Below are 14,937 nucleotides of genomic sequence, written 5' to 3'. Positions count from 1 at the left end.
AGGGAACCATCTCAGAATCCAGTGAACTTTGGTAAATTACTACTAGTGCATTTGCTATTTCTCTCACAATCTCTGCTGTGGGAACCTGCTGTGTACTCTACATTAGGGATTGGTGAGGTTGTGGAGGCAGCAGATCAGAACTTTCCATGGGGCGTTTGGGCTGGCCATGGGAGAGTCAGGCTGGACATGTGAGTGCGGGTCACGGAAATCAAATGTGCCTATTCATCCAAAGAAAGGGATTCTGGTGAATGCTTTTTGTAAAAAAAATCAATTAAAACAGGTGTCGGGTCAGAGGCAGCGAAATGGACATTTATTCTCATCACCAGAAGTAAAGATGCACTTTCACAGACTTCATTAGTAAACACAAAAGGTATTTATGAATAAGAATTTTACAAATGGTTGTAACTAGCTTCCAAAGTGTCACTGCCTGAGAGTTTCTGTCACCATAGGGTGCTTCCACAGCCTGAGTCTTAATTGGTCATTTAGGCCATGTGACCCTTACCCTGCTGTGTTGCCCTTAAGGGACAATCACCAAAGTGATTAACTTATGTTACTGCACTATATGAATTTATTTTTCATGGACCCAAGCAATGAGAGGATCATGCTTGGAATAGAATGGTCTACACTCCTAGGTTTAACCTTCTAACTCCACACAGCATCAATTTCTGATGCCAGCTTGGCTCTCTGCAAAGATTTGAGGAGCAGATGAAGTTTTATCCCTGATGGAGGAAAGAGGGTAAAAGGTCTGACAACACCAGGTTTTAGTCCAACTGATTTATTTGATAGTAAACTCACAAGCTTTCAAGGGGACTCGAAGAGGGAGTCCCCTCGAAAGCTTGTGAGTTTACTATCAAATAAATTGGTTGGACTAAAACCTAGTGTTGTCAGACTTTTTACTGTGTTTACCCCAGTCCAATGCCGGCACATCCACATCAGGAGGAAAGAGGAACAGATCTCAGCCACTGGCAACAGATGTGAGCTCCTCTACACAGGTGATGTGAGGTTCTGACCAACCAGTCATAGAAAAGTGTGGGATATACACAGGTTTCCAGGTCGCAGGAACTGGAGCTCTCAGGAAAGGCTCAGTAAGTTATCTTTTATTTTCTCCATTGGTAATGAAAATGATCTAATTGAAATTTTCAAAATTATGATGTGGATCAGCGTAATTGTTCATACTAGTTAAACAATCCTTGGACGAATGTTAAAGTTTAGGAAGTTGGCAAACTCAGGTAGGGTTAACTATATAAATTGGGTTTAGGGCATTTTTGGAAAGAGAAGTGATTGGGAGCTGCAGTGGAATTTTAAAGTTAAAGCTTAGTGTCACAGATCGGCTTACAGTAACTAATGCAATGAAGTTACTGTGAAAATCACCTAGTTGCCACATTCCAACACCTGTTCAGGTACACTGAGGGAGAATTTAGCACGGCCAATGCACCTAACCAGCACGATATTCAGACTGCGGGAGGAAACCGGAGCACCCAGAGGAAACCCATGCGGATACAGGGAGAGTGTGTAAATTCCGTACAGACTGTGACCCAGGCCAGGAATCAAACCCGGATCTCTGCCACTGTGAGGTAGCAGTGCTAACCACTGTGCTACCATGCCACCGCTATTCTTTCTTTCCCTAAAATTTCCTCTTAAAGCAATTCATTTAAATTAAGCCAATGGTGTGACTGTGGAGTCAGCTGGCTCTGGGCTAAATGTCATCACAGGCAATACTAATACACAAAGAAAACCACAATTTTGACAAATTTTGAAAGCATTTTCTGTGCTTCAGGAATTCTTTTAGGTAAAGGTTAGGAATATTGCAATTTACTGATACAAAAGCTGTTAACAACTTGCAGTGCTGTTCTTCTTTCAGAAAGCTGATCCTCGCTTTATTTAGCACGGGGATTTTAAATGACAATTGAATTTCTTGCTGTTCCCTCCATTACTCTAAGTGCCAATTTAACGCGGTTTTTCGAATGTCACAATAGGTTATTGCAATTCATTTCATAGTTTTCCCTGATAACTGTATGCATGATGCACTCTCTAGCTTTCCTTCATAATTTTTACTTCTTGGAAAAAATTAGAGTTAATGTAAAAAAATTGCAGCAACCAAAACTTTATTTCTTAATTTATTACTCACAATATTTTAAGCTGTCTCCGTTGTAAAAAAAATTCACGAGCAAACTCAAGCTCTCTGCAGGTTGGAAGGCAATCTTAGTTGGATAATCCATGGGGACATAATGTGGTGTGGAGCATGTACGCCTTCCTTTATTGTAATCTCACTACTTAGGGAGGGAATAAAGAACATAGAACATAGAACATAGAACATTACAGCGCGGAACAGGCCCTTCGGCCCACAATGTTGCGCCGACCAGTCTTATTTTTAAAAAAACATTGACCCACTAATCTAAACCAATCCCTTTTCGTCCATAAACCTATCCACCAATCTCTTAAACGCCCCCAAACTAGGTGCATTTACAACTGCAGCAGGCAGGGCATTCCAGTCCCTCACCACCCTCTGGGTAAAGAACCTGCCCCTGACATCCGTCCTATAACTACCCCCCCTTAATTTAAAGCCATGCCCCCTCGTGCTAGCTTTCTCCATCCGAGGAAACAGGCTATCACCATCCACCCTATCTAAACCTCTAATCATCTTATATGTTTCTATAAGATCCCCTCTTAGCCGCCTTCTTTCCAGTGAAAACAACCCCAAATCCCTCAGTCTCTCCTCATAGGACCTCCCCTGCATACCAGGCAACATCCTGGTAAACCTCCTCTGCACCCTCTCCAAAGCCTCCACATCCTTCCTGTAATGTGGGGACCAGAACTGCACACAGTACTCCAAGTGCGGCCGCACCAGAGTTGTGTACAGTTGCAACATGACGCTGCGACTCCTAAATTCAATCCCCCTACCAATAAACGCCAAGACACCGTACGCCTTCTTAACAACCTTATCTACTTGATTCCCAACTTTCAGGGATCTATGTACACATACACCTAGATCCCTCTGCTCCTCCACTCTATTCAAAGTCCTCCCATTAGCCCTATACTCAACACATCTGTTATTCCTACCGAAATGGATTACCTCACACTTCTCCGCATTAAACTCCATCCGCCACCTCGCGGCCCAGCTCTGCAACCTGTCCAAGTCACCCTGCAAACTTCGACACCCTTCCTCACAATCTACCACACCTCCGACTTTGGTGTCATCAGCAAACTTACTAATCCACCCAACTATACCCTCATCCAGATCATTAATAAAGATTACAAACAGCAGTGGCCCCAAAACAGATCCCTGAGGCACACCACTCGTAACCGAACTCCATGATGAATAATTACCATCAACCACCACCCTCTGTCTCCTATCTGCTAACCAATTCCTGATCCAAGTACCTAAATTACCACCAATCCCATACATCTGCATTTTCTGCAGGCACAGAACAAGTAAGGGCAGAAGGATTTTATTGTCGTTTAGTTAGGGCATCATGATCGGCACGGGTTTGGAGGGTTGAAGGACCTGTTCCTGTGCTCTACATTTCTTTTTTCTTTGTTCTCTTTGTTCTTTGAGCTAAATAATATGTACGAGCGCAGAAGGCTTCACAACATTCAGGGTAGTTTTGTAACAGCGAACTAATTAAACAAAAGCAAATTACTGCAGATGTTGGAATCTGAAACAGTCTGGACAAAACGTTGGTTCTGTTCCCTCTCCACAGATGTCATCAGACCTACTGCAATTTTCCAGCATTTTCTGTTTTTGTAATATTTAAGCAGTTGTCCCTAAATTTCTTCTCCAAATCCAAGAATAACACTGGGATGTCTAATGTGGTAAGAAGTCTCTTACAGGTGAGTCCTGACAAAGGAACAGCGTTCCAAAAGCTAGTGGCGTTTACTATCAGATAAACCTGTTGTACTTTAACCTGGTGTTGTGAGACTTCTTACAGTGTTTACCCCTGTCCAACACCAGCATCTCCACATCATGTCTAATTTGGGGCAGAGTCGGTATTGCCCATTTTAACCAATCACCTGAATTCAAGTTTCCTGTATTGAATTGTCAACGCATGCACAGGGGAGTTTTTATTATCCCTGGAAGAAGGGATACTTTTAGAAAGCAAGTTAATCAGCAAAAACAACTAATAACAACAAATGTTACAACTGGTGTTATTGAAGACTGCATATACATCTGGGTGTAGGAAGACTCACAGTAAGAATCAAGTATGACTATGCAAGTGGTCATCTTCTAGCCACCCAACCTGATGGGATTCCAGGCAGTGTTCTTGGAACTGTAGAATGGTCACAGAAAAGAGGGAGGCTATTTGACCTATCATGGCTGTGCCGGTTCTCTGCAAGAGCAACTGATCTAAATTACTCCCCTGCCTTTTCCTCTCTGTTGTGCAAATGTTTTCTTTACACATAATAATCTAAATCCCTTCTGAAAGCCTCAGTTGACCATTGCAGGCATTCCAGATCCTAATCACTGGCTGAGTGAAAAGATTTTCCTCATGTTGTTATAGTTTCTTTTGACAATTATCTTAAATCTGTGCCCTCGATCTTCCCACCAAAGAGAAAAGTTTCTTCCTATCTATTCTGTCCAGATCCCACATGATTTTGAATGGCTCTATCAAATTTTCTCTCAACCTTCCCTTCCCCAAGGAGAACAACCTCAACTTCTCCAATCTTTCGATGCAACTATGGAACCATTCTCATCCCAGGCGCAGAATTCCAGTTGACAGCAAACTATTGTCTTGTATAGGTTTAACATGGCTTCCTTGCTTTTGCATTCTATGTCCCTACCGATAAAGCTTAGGATATTGTACGCTTTATTAATCACTCATTCAACGTGTTCTGCTACCCTCAGTGATTTATACACATCTGCACCCAGGTCCCTCTGCTCCTGTACCTCCTTTAGAATTATACCCCTTATTTTATACTGTCTCCATGTGTTTTTCCTACCAAAATGAATCACCTCACACTTCTGTGCAGTAAATGTAATCTGTCACCTGACTGCCCATTCAACCAACCTGTCGATGCCCTGCTGAGGTTTGACATTATCCTCCTCCTGGCTTACAATACTTGCATCAAATTTTGAAATTGTGCTCTGTTTATCAAAGTTTAGGTCATTAATATATCAGGAAAAGTATTCTTGGAGCACGTCATCTCAGTTTTGCAACTTATCATTAGCCTGTCTAAGTACTTTGACGCTTTACAAAGTAGGGCAGTTCTTCAAATAGCTTACTGTCGGGCAAAGACAAGAGGTTGAATCTTCTCCACTTAGTCCTTGGCAGATACAGGATCATTCCTGGATTGGAAGCCCTTTTTCCATTTGCGTGGTCTATACTGAAGCCCTGTCCCAGAGAAACATCATTAGCATTCCACCTCTGGGACTCCTGACCAATTAAGGAGGGCAGGCAGGATGAAAGTCCATTCCGTGAATGGAATACCCTAATATCGATTACAAGGGTTAATATTACCACAGGGATGGAGAGGAGACCCCGAGAATGTTGCTCCATGGGTCCCTTACTCTTATTGAGGCCAGGCAGTAGGGTGAACTCTCTGAAGAATGGGGGAAGAGGATAATCTCTCCAACCAAGCAATAGGTGAAAGAAGATGAAGACAGCAGATGGTGTGTGCTCCCACTAACCTGAAGGCAGTGCACAAAAAGAATTCAGGACCAAGATACACCGGGTGGCTGGCATAAGAAGTTGAGGTACCAAACCCCACGCTCTGACTTGCCCACCAACCTTCTTTACAACACACCTCAGATCTACATAACTTTGTAGTTCCACTCATTCCTCTCCCACCACCTCATTCTCATTCAAATGCTGACACTCACTGTTATCCTATTGCCTTCTCCTACTGATACCTCAAAGTCACCTTCCGCAATGTTGTTTTCCCCTCTTTTCCACACAAACCATTCTAAATACTCAGCCCACTTAGCTTCTCCTGGTAGGAAATAAGAATACAAGTTGTCAAAGGGAGAAGCACTGGATATGAGGTGCTACCCTCCAGTGACAGGAGCCTATGGTAATGCAGTTGACCTGTTGTATTGGGATGGAGGTCTTGTTCCTGGAGAATGGAAGCGTCAGCAGTTAGACACCTGCAGATTGAGGCTCCTGGAGTAATGGTGTTTGGACATGTTCAAAAAGCCCATGCTGTGGATCTTGTAATAAGGCTTCCCTCCGTCCAATTGGATCTTGGTGTCCATCGTCTTCCTCCTGGGAAGGTGTATACAGCTGGGAAGAATGGTGCTCCTGGAGCAGTTAGCAGTGGTGTGACCTCTGCTGTTGCTTCTCAGCAGAGGTGGAAGATGGAGCCTCTTAAACTCAACCCAAGCCATGCTGAAGGCTGGAAGCAGGGAAATACAGATAAAGATGAATGAAGTACTAGGCTGGTGAATTGCGTCCCAAGAAGTTGGCCATTGCCTATCAAGCAGTGAAAGTGCAGTCTGAAAGGTGAAGTACTTCGAACAGCAGTGTCATAAGGACCACCCAACCAGGCCCATCGGCTGCCGGGATTGGCCGGCTTTGCCAAAAGTCAATGAACTTATGGCTGGGCCACTGAATCTCCCGCAGCCATGGCGGGACTGGAAAACTCCAGCACATGTTTGGAGCTCTTCAGTTCAACTGACTAAAGCCTTCGCAGCTTGTCAGTCTCACTGAATAAGCACTTAGAATCATAGAACCCTACAGCGCAGAAGGAGGTCATTCGGCCCACCAAGTTTGCACTAATCACAATCACACCCAGGCTTTATCCCCACAACTGCATGCATTTACCCTAGCTAGTCACCCTGACACTAAGGGGCAATTTAGCATGGCCAGTCCTAACCAACACATCTTTGGACTGTGGGACAAGACTGGAGCACATGGAGGAAACCCATGTAGACATAGGTAGAATGTGCAAACTCCACATAGACAGAAACTCAAACTGGATGGGTCCCTGGTACTGTGAGGAAGCAATGCTAACCACTGTGCCAACGTGCCGCCTCCTCCTGGTGTGGACTCACTTCAGTGACCTCGGTGCTGTGCCGACACAACTTGGAAGGTGTTGAAAGAAAAAATGGAATTCATGGTTAATTGCATTTTCAATCATTTCACTTCCTTTCCTGCCAGGCACAGGAAACGGAACCTTCTCTGGGTGAAAAAGGATAAATTGCTGAGATCCTGACCTGAAGTCATTTTTGGGATTGGAACCTGTCTGAAAAAATTCTACGTGATGGCTTTGAAAGGAGCAACTTGGATTCTGAATATGATATTCAATATTGCTATTGGAAATAGTACCAAAATAAAGGAAATACATTTTCTTCATGTGAAACTTACGGCTTCAATTCAATTCATATTATTTATATGAATTAGGGAAACTGAAACAAAAATGATAGAAATTAAATGCTGGAATTAATTTGAAACATTTAAAATAGCAAGATGCGTACCATGAGAATCTTAAAAAAAACAGTTAATTTGATTCTCAATTTGAAATTCATTCGAACCAATACAGCAGCATCATGATTCTCAACCATGCATAAAAAGGGAAGATCAAATCAGTGACCTTTTCCATTTCCTCCCAAAGCAGCATGTTTGATTTAGAGTGGCAGTTGTTAAAGCAGAAGGTACTGGGCACAAATGGCAGCCGTTCACCAGCCATCCTTTCAAATGTCCTGGAAAAGTCAGAGCAGTGAGTGGATTCAAAAGGCTTCAGTTCACACAAAGGAATTCCATTAAATGAATTCATCAGTCATGTTGTTTTCTTATTGATGAGTGGCACTGTGCAGCAGCGTCTGACAGGGCAGAACAGATAGTACGGGAGACCTGCCTTCTCTCTCTGTCTGTCTTTCTCCCTGTCCCTCTTGACACAGCGCACTTTCAAGTGTATGGGTGCCCATCAATGACTCATCACTTACTATTACATCCATTATTAGCTCGGCTGAGCCTCATTAAGCATGGAAATTGAGGTAAAATCTTGGCAAAATAACAGCCAGAATTTGTGCTTTACAAGAGGAAAGAGAAGGCAGATAGAAAGCTCGGCACCAAGCACGGTGACATTTTTGAATCCTCAGGGTCGCAATGCTGTTGACCATGTTTCTTCTTTCCTGACACAAATATGCTCCAGTGTAATTTCACCATGCTGAACATCGGCACAAAGTAATGAACAGTGACAATTAACATTTGAGACTTCGAGCTTTCTGTTTTGATCAAAAGGGAGAGCTTGCAACTTCATAGTTCCATAACCACAGCTGCATTTTTGAATGGACATAAAAATGCAGAGTTGGTTCCAAGCATATTGCAAATGAAGACAATGTCCTCTGTAGTTCACTTGCTTTCCAACACTAAATACCAAAAAAACTCACAGATGGCATTATTTCAGTAGCGATCGTTGAAAGCTGAAGATGTTTTCATTATTTAGTTTATTTTTCATGATTTTGACAAACTTTAAAGCTCTTGTCAATACATCACTTGTCAAGGCATCTACAGTAACAAGGTAAACAAAAACCTTGGGTGGCACAGTGGCACAGTGATTAGTACTGCTGGCTCACAGCACCAGGAACCCAGGCTCAACATCAACCTCGGGTGACTGCCTGTGCAGACGCTACATGTTCTATCCGTGTCTGCTCCAGTTTTCACCCATAGTCCAAAGATGTGTGGGTTAGGTTGATTGGCCATGCTAAATTAACGCTAGTGTCAGAGGGATTAGCAGGGTAAATATGTGGGTTTACAAAGATAGGGCCTGGCTGGAATTGTTGTCAGTGCAGGCTTGTTAGCTGAATGACCCCTTTCTGTACTGTAGAGATCCTATGAATTAATCTGTGAACAATTAATTCTAACACAAGTAACATATGGCCTGAGCTGCTCCCATTCCATCCCCAAAATGTGTGGTCATACCCAATAGTTGCGCTTTATGGGTTTGGGGTTGTCCCTGACTTTTTGGTGAAAGAATGGCAGCAGAATGGGGAGTAATTCTCAATAAATTCTGAGCCATCTTTAGCAAGACACAGATGTATCATTGATGCCGTGACAACTCGAAAAAGGGGATCCCACAAGTAATGCTAACATAATTTTGTGCACTTTAAGTTAAATGTTTATTTAAACAATACTAACAGGAAAAAGGAAACAGTAAATTGGCACAGTTCCAATAAGAGCACCAAGAGAACGCAACTCAAGCAGAGAAGAAACAAAGCGCTCAGGCAGTGTTAATATAACAATTTCATACTGAGTATAGCGAATGTGTGAAACAGAAAGCCAGGGAGAGCAGTGCAAATAGTATGGAAAAGTGTAAGGAAGATTGAATTAATATTTGAGGGAGTGCATGACTGATTAATCTTGGGACTGGTGTAATAGACTGCGTAGCCTCCTCCATGCAGAGGGATGTGGTCTGCCCACCATTTTTGATATGTAGCAGGTAAAATAGCTAAGACTATACGTGCTTTTTCCTCACTGCAGACTGACCCCACTTTTGTGGCAGCACGATACAGAAATCACAGGCTTGCAGTTGAGTCCCAGCAAGTACCTGCCCTGCAAGAATACACAGCAGAAATTGCTGTTCATCATTCTTATCGATATTGCATAATGTTAGTGAAATTGTAACACATCCTTGACACATTCACTTATGATTTGCTATAGGCAGCAAACAGCAGAAATTTTCCCTCTTTGAGCAAAATAATGGTACTAACCTGTTTTCAGACTTGTTACTCTCATAATTTATATTTTCAGTGCAAAACAAAAAAAAGCATTTTGTGAATTCTGCACCCACCAGAAAGAGACAGGAAGATTTAAAAAAAATAAAAGTCCAGTTCATTCCAAATTGCACAATGTCCTTTAGCATCTCTGCTACCAACAATACTCGATGTTTGATACGGTTGATATTGGTGAAAAGAACTGAATAAATAACTTGCTGCATGGATGAGTTAGAAGTAATCCTGGCCTTCCACTGATCAAACTTAACCCTCTCACAGCAAGGTGCTCACCTTGCATTATCCAGCACTGATACTGGCATCGTGCCAACATCCCTTTCTCAATTGGCACTTCATAGTGTGTCTGTGCCATCAAGGGATTGAAATTTCATACCATCTGGCTATGCTTTAGCTTCCCTTCCTCTCTCTCCCATTCTAGGCTGGCTTTAATTTAAACTTGATTAATTAATCAGAAAATTCTCACCGTCTGAGTCCTTATGAAGTAAAAGGATTAAAAGCACAGAGCTGGAGCAGTGGTTGTTCTTTGGCTCAAAGATAATTCAGTCAGTGCTGTTATTTACTTCATTAGAAATTGAATATTAAATTAAGTATCCCTTGACTGTTATTAATTGGCTGCTTGTAATTTAGAATGCATGTTAGTGTCACAGACCAGCATACTTCCAATCTGAGGTTTATTCTTATCCTGGTTACGTTCAGTGCATTGTTATGGATTAGCGGGGCATGGTAATGATAATGAATTTTACACATCAAGGGGAGGGATAGTTGCACTGGAAAATTAAACACCTTTCTATTTGAAGCATCTGATGTCACCATCAAGAACTCCCAAGTCAGTTGCTGCACATCATGCATCTCATCAGAGTTGATTAAAGGTTATTAACCTGAGATTTAACTCTGTTCCTTTCTCCACAGATGCTACCTGATCTGCTGAGCTTTTATCAGAATTTTCTGTTTTTATAATCCTTTGCGATGTTGTTTTTTCAATAACTGCAGAATGGGCTGAATGTAATGTTCCCCGAAAGGATTGTTGACAGTTGGGTGGGGAGGTTTAAAATTAGGTGTGATACCAAGCATATCTTTCTGGGTTCCTAATCTTTACCCTCAATTAATGGGCACTGAGGGACTTCTTCTCATCCAGTCACAGATTTTCCTGCAGTGGGTGGAGGGCAGAGCCAGCCTTGATGTCCACTCTGGAACCCACTTCTGGAGCTATTGGGTGGGAAAAAGGAGACAACTCATTTAAGAGACTCTCTTCCACCAAGGTCTACCCCACTAGGTTCACAATTCCCACCTGGCTTATGATGCCCAGTTGCTCTGCCTGCCTCCACGACCCTCCTTTGCCAGGGCCTCTGATCCTGACCTTGCCAAAAACCACCTCAACTTACATAAAAGATGGCATTTTAGGGAGATCATCAAGTTCCAGATTTTATCAGCAGATCTTTGCAATCCTACCTGCCAATGGCAGAGAACAACCACTCAGCTTGATCCAGGTCCATAGAAGGTAGTTGCAAAGTTTTAACATCTCCAGTGAAGACATTCACAGACAACCTGCGACATAGGGCACCTCCACTGCCCTCACTTGTTATTCTGGTGATTTAGGCCTATCTAATGCCACAATGTCAGATATTGTGCTACCCACATATGGATCAAGTAGGTAACTGATGAAATAATCAGGATGATGAGTACTTGCATTAAAGTTAAAAGTTAAAGTTTAATTATTAGTCATAAGTAAGGCTTACATCAATACTGCAATTAAGTTACTGTGAAATTCCCCTAGTCGCCATATTTTGGTGCCTGTTCAGGTCAATGCACCGAACCAGCATGTCTTTCAGACCAGGAGGAAGTCGGAGCACCTAGAGGAAACCCATGCAAACACAAGAAAATGTGCAAATTCCACACAGACAGTCACCCAAACAGGGTCCCGGAAGTCAATCATCTCAGCTTCAGGATATCACTGTATGAGTTCCTCAAGATACTGACCTATACCCAACTATCTTCAGCTGCTTTTTCCCTCCATCATAAGGTCAGAAGTGGAGATATTCGCTGATGGATGAAAAATGTTCAACATCGTTCACAACTTCTCAGATACTGAAGCAGTCCATGTCCAAATGCAGCAAAACTGGCAACAATTCAGCCTTGGAATGATAAGTGGCAAATAGCATTTGTGCCCACACAAGTGCCAAACAATGAACACCTCCACGAGAGAATCGAATCATCACCCCTTGATATTCAATTGCAATGCCATTTCTGAATCCCCCACTATCAACATCCTGGAGGGTTACCACTGACCAGAAATTGGAATATACCAGTTGTATAAATGCTGTGGCTCCAAGAGTAGGTCAGAGGCTGGGAATTCTTCAGTGAGTAACTCACCTCCTGACTCCCCAGAGCTTGTCCACCATCCACTAGACATAAGTCAGGTGTGTGATGGAATACTCTCCGCTTACCTAGATGAATGCAGCACACTCAAGAAGCTCAGTACCATCCAGGGCAAAGCAGCTCGCTTGATTGGCATCCTATCCACCACCTCCAGAATGCACTCCCTCCACCACTGATGCAGAGCGGCCGCAGTGTGCACCATCTACAAGTTGCACCATGGTAGCTCATCAAGACTCCTCTGCTAGTGCTGTCTAAAACATGACCTCTATCAACTAGGAGAATAGCAGCAGATGCATCAGAACACCACCAGCTGCAAGTTCCCCTGCAAGCCACTCACCATCCTAATTTGGAAGTAAATTGTCACTCCTTCACTGTCACTGGTTCAAAGTTCTAGAACTCCCTCCCTACCAAGGCTGTGGCCGTACCTACACTTTGGGGACTGCTGCAATTTAAGAATGCAACTGGCCACCACCTTCTCAAGGGCAATTAGGGTTGGACAAAAAAGAAAAGTGCTGGCCTAGCCAGTGACAGCTGTATCCCATGAAAAAAAAATCTCCTCGATCATTGAATAGTTAAATTGGCTGCCTAATATAATTTTATGACTTCAGTTTCCAAAGATCAGGGGTCACTTATGCAGCTAACTTGAAGACAATCCAGGATGTCTGTAATGATTATTGTTCACAGTCATTGACATACAGGCTGTGCATGGCCCAATTGTTGTAATTGTGCAGCCCCTTTAAGATTGTGCACCTCTCAGTGGGACTGTTGCTTGTGTGTTTGTACACCTCACACAGCTTACGGCAACATTAAGAGTAATCCAATTTATCTTTTAGTATTTGATACAGTGGGCCATTAGAAGATGGCTATGGCAAAGCAATCGATTATATACTGTAACTGGATTTTTAGCTTGAAATATGCCAATGCATGAAATGCAATGAGGGATTGTATGGATGTATATAAAGCAGTGAATGTGGAAACAGTTGGCAGATATTTTCTGGCATGGAATTTTGGATTATCCACCTAATTCAAGAGGTCAGGTGAGACCCCAGCATCTGGTTGACTCGGTCCCCAAGTCCAGCTGGCCTGGCTGGTAGTACTGGGATGATTCCCGTGTTCAGGATTATGAGTAATGACCGATGATGGATTTAACGATGGATCCAATGGTTTATACAGCCATGAAGGTGTTGGAGTTACAGTCTTGAAGTAGAGACTGGCTACTTCCAAGCAGAGGAAGAGGTTTTGTGTTATCTTCAAACACATGTGAGGAAAGTAACAGGAAACTACTTCATGTTTCCCTGCCCCAAGTCAAGCATGGTTAATACAAAGAACTCTTACCAAAATGAACAGTGTGAATAAGGTTGACATACTCATGTCGATATCTTGCTAATGATGGTGGACCCACACCATCATCATGCTAACCACAACTCCAGCAATGAAGCCATCTACTGTTGCTTGAGTGGAAAATTTGGAAGAATATGATTACTTCTGTCACTCAACATGGCACTTGGGCAACAATGATGGCCAAATTCAACATACTGCTGGCTAGTTGAATGTTGTAAGAAGTCTCACAACACCTTGTTAAAGTCCAACAGGTTTATTTGATAGTAAATGCCACAAGCTTTCAGAACACGCTGTTCCTTTGTCTGGTGAGTAGAGAGTTCTGTTCCGTGACAGGGCATATAAAGGAACTCTCCACTTACCTGATGAAGGAACAGCGTTCCGAAATCATTCAGCGTTTACTATCAAATAAACCTGTTGGACTTTAACCTGGTGTTGTGAGACTTCTTACTGTGTTTACACCAGTCCAACACCAGCATCTCCACATCATAGTTGAATGTTGACAGATTTCGTGAAGAGTGCCATTGTCTGCCACATCTACTCATGTGGCTTGAAGTAGTTATAGTTAGCCTTGAGCCTGGCTGTCACAGCCTTCCAACCATCATCTGGGGATGGTACCTTCCAACCGAGGAATTCCTCAAACTGGCCTCATACAACAATATTTCAGCTATCAAACTGAGGGTCAGGACCAGCACTACTACAATGTTGCCTGGACACTCTTTCCTGTTTCTGTATTGAGTTCTTTGTTCTTTCAACTTGATCGTCATTTCTTTTCCCAAGCAATCCTTTCATTTTAAGAAGTTCTGCAATTTTCATTTCGAGCTCTTTACGATGTACATGTTTGTGATATTCTGTGGCTTCTCCCTTTATGGCAGCTTATTTAAATAATGTTCATAAATTAGTTTCATAGAATTTGACCATGCTAACTCAGTATTCAACCAACACGGGAGTGGCTTGGCAAGCTATTTCAATGACTTTCTAGCCAGGGCCACCTGGTTGCCTCTTTTAACCATTGTAAATGTAATAATAAACCATTTAAATACTGTTTTAATTGAATTGTTGCAATTGACTTTAATTGATTTCCAGGGTTTGATTTGGCTAAATTGGACACTATTGAAGGGCAGGTTAAGAATTAATCTGGTTGTTCATAATTTTGATGGAAATACTAAAAAGTAGATTTCTTTGATGCTGTTCAATGTCCTTATATACAGGGAGCTGAAAAATCCTTATTCCTTATTTCACGTATTTTTCTTGCTGGATTTCTTTCTCAAGGGCCACTGAGTTGATTGTGTTTGAAACAAATGAACAGAGCTAGGTTAATTCAATTCTGTAAACATCCCCAAACACTGGTATTAAAGGTTTTACAGCAGTTTTTATTTTACATTACTGTAAATTGTAACATATACATTGACTCTTGAAGCTTCAAAAAATCCTTTCAAGAAATGGGGTCGACTTCTACGCTAATTGTAAAATGTGTTGAGCCAAGCAGCAATGAGGAATGTAAGCACTCAGACTCATCTCCATTAACAGCCATTGAAAAGCTTTACTCCACTTAC

The sequence above is a fragment of the Carcharhinus amblyrhynchos genome, chromosome 1 (genome assembly GCF_965287045.1).
Source record: "Carcharhinus amblyrhynchos chromosome 1, sCarAmb.v2.hapA, whole genome shotgun sequence".
In the NCBI taxonomy this organism is placed as follows: Eukaryota; Metazoa; Chordata; class Chondrichthyes; order Carcharhiniformes; family Carcharhinidae; genus Carcharhinus; species Carcharhinus amblyrhynchos.
This window is presented reverse-complemented; position numbering follows the sequence as displayed.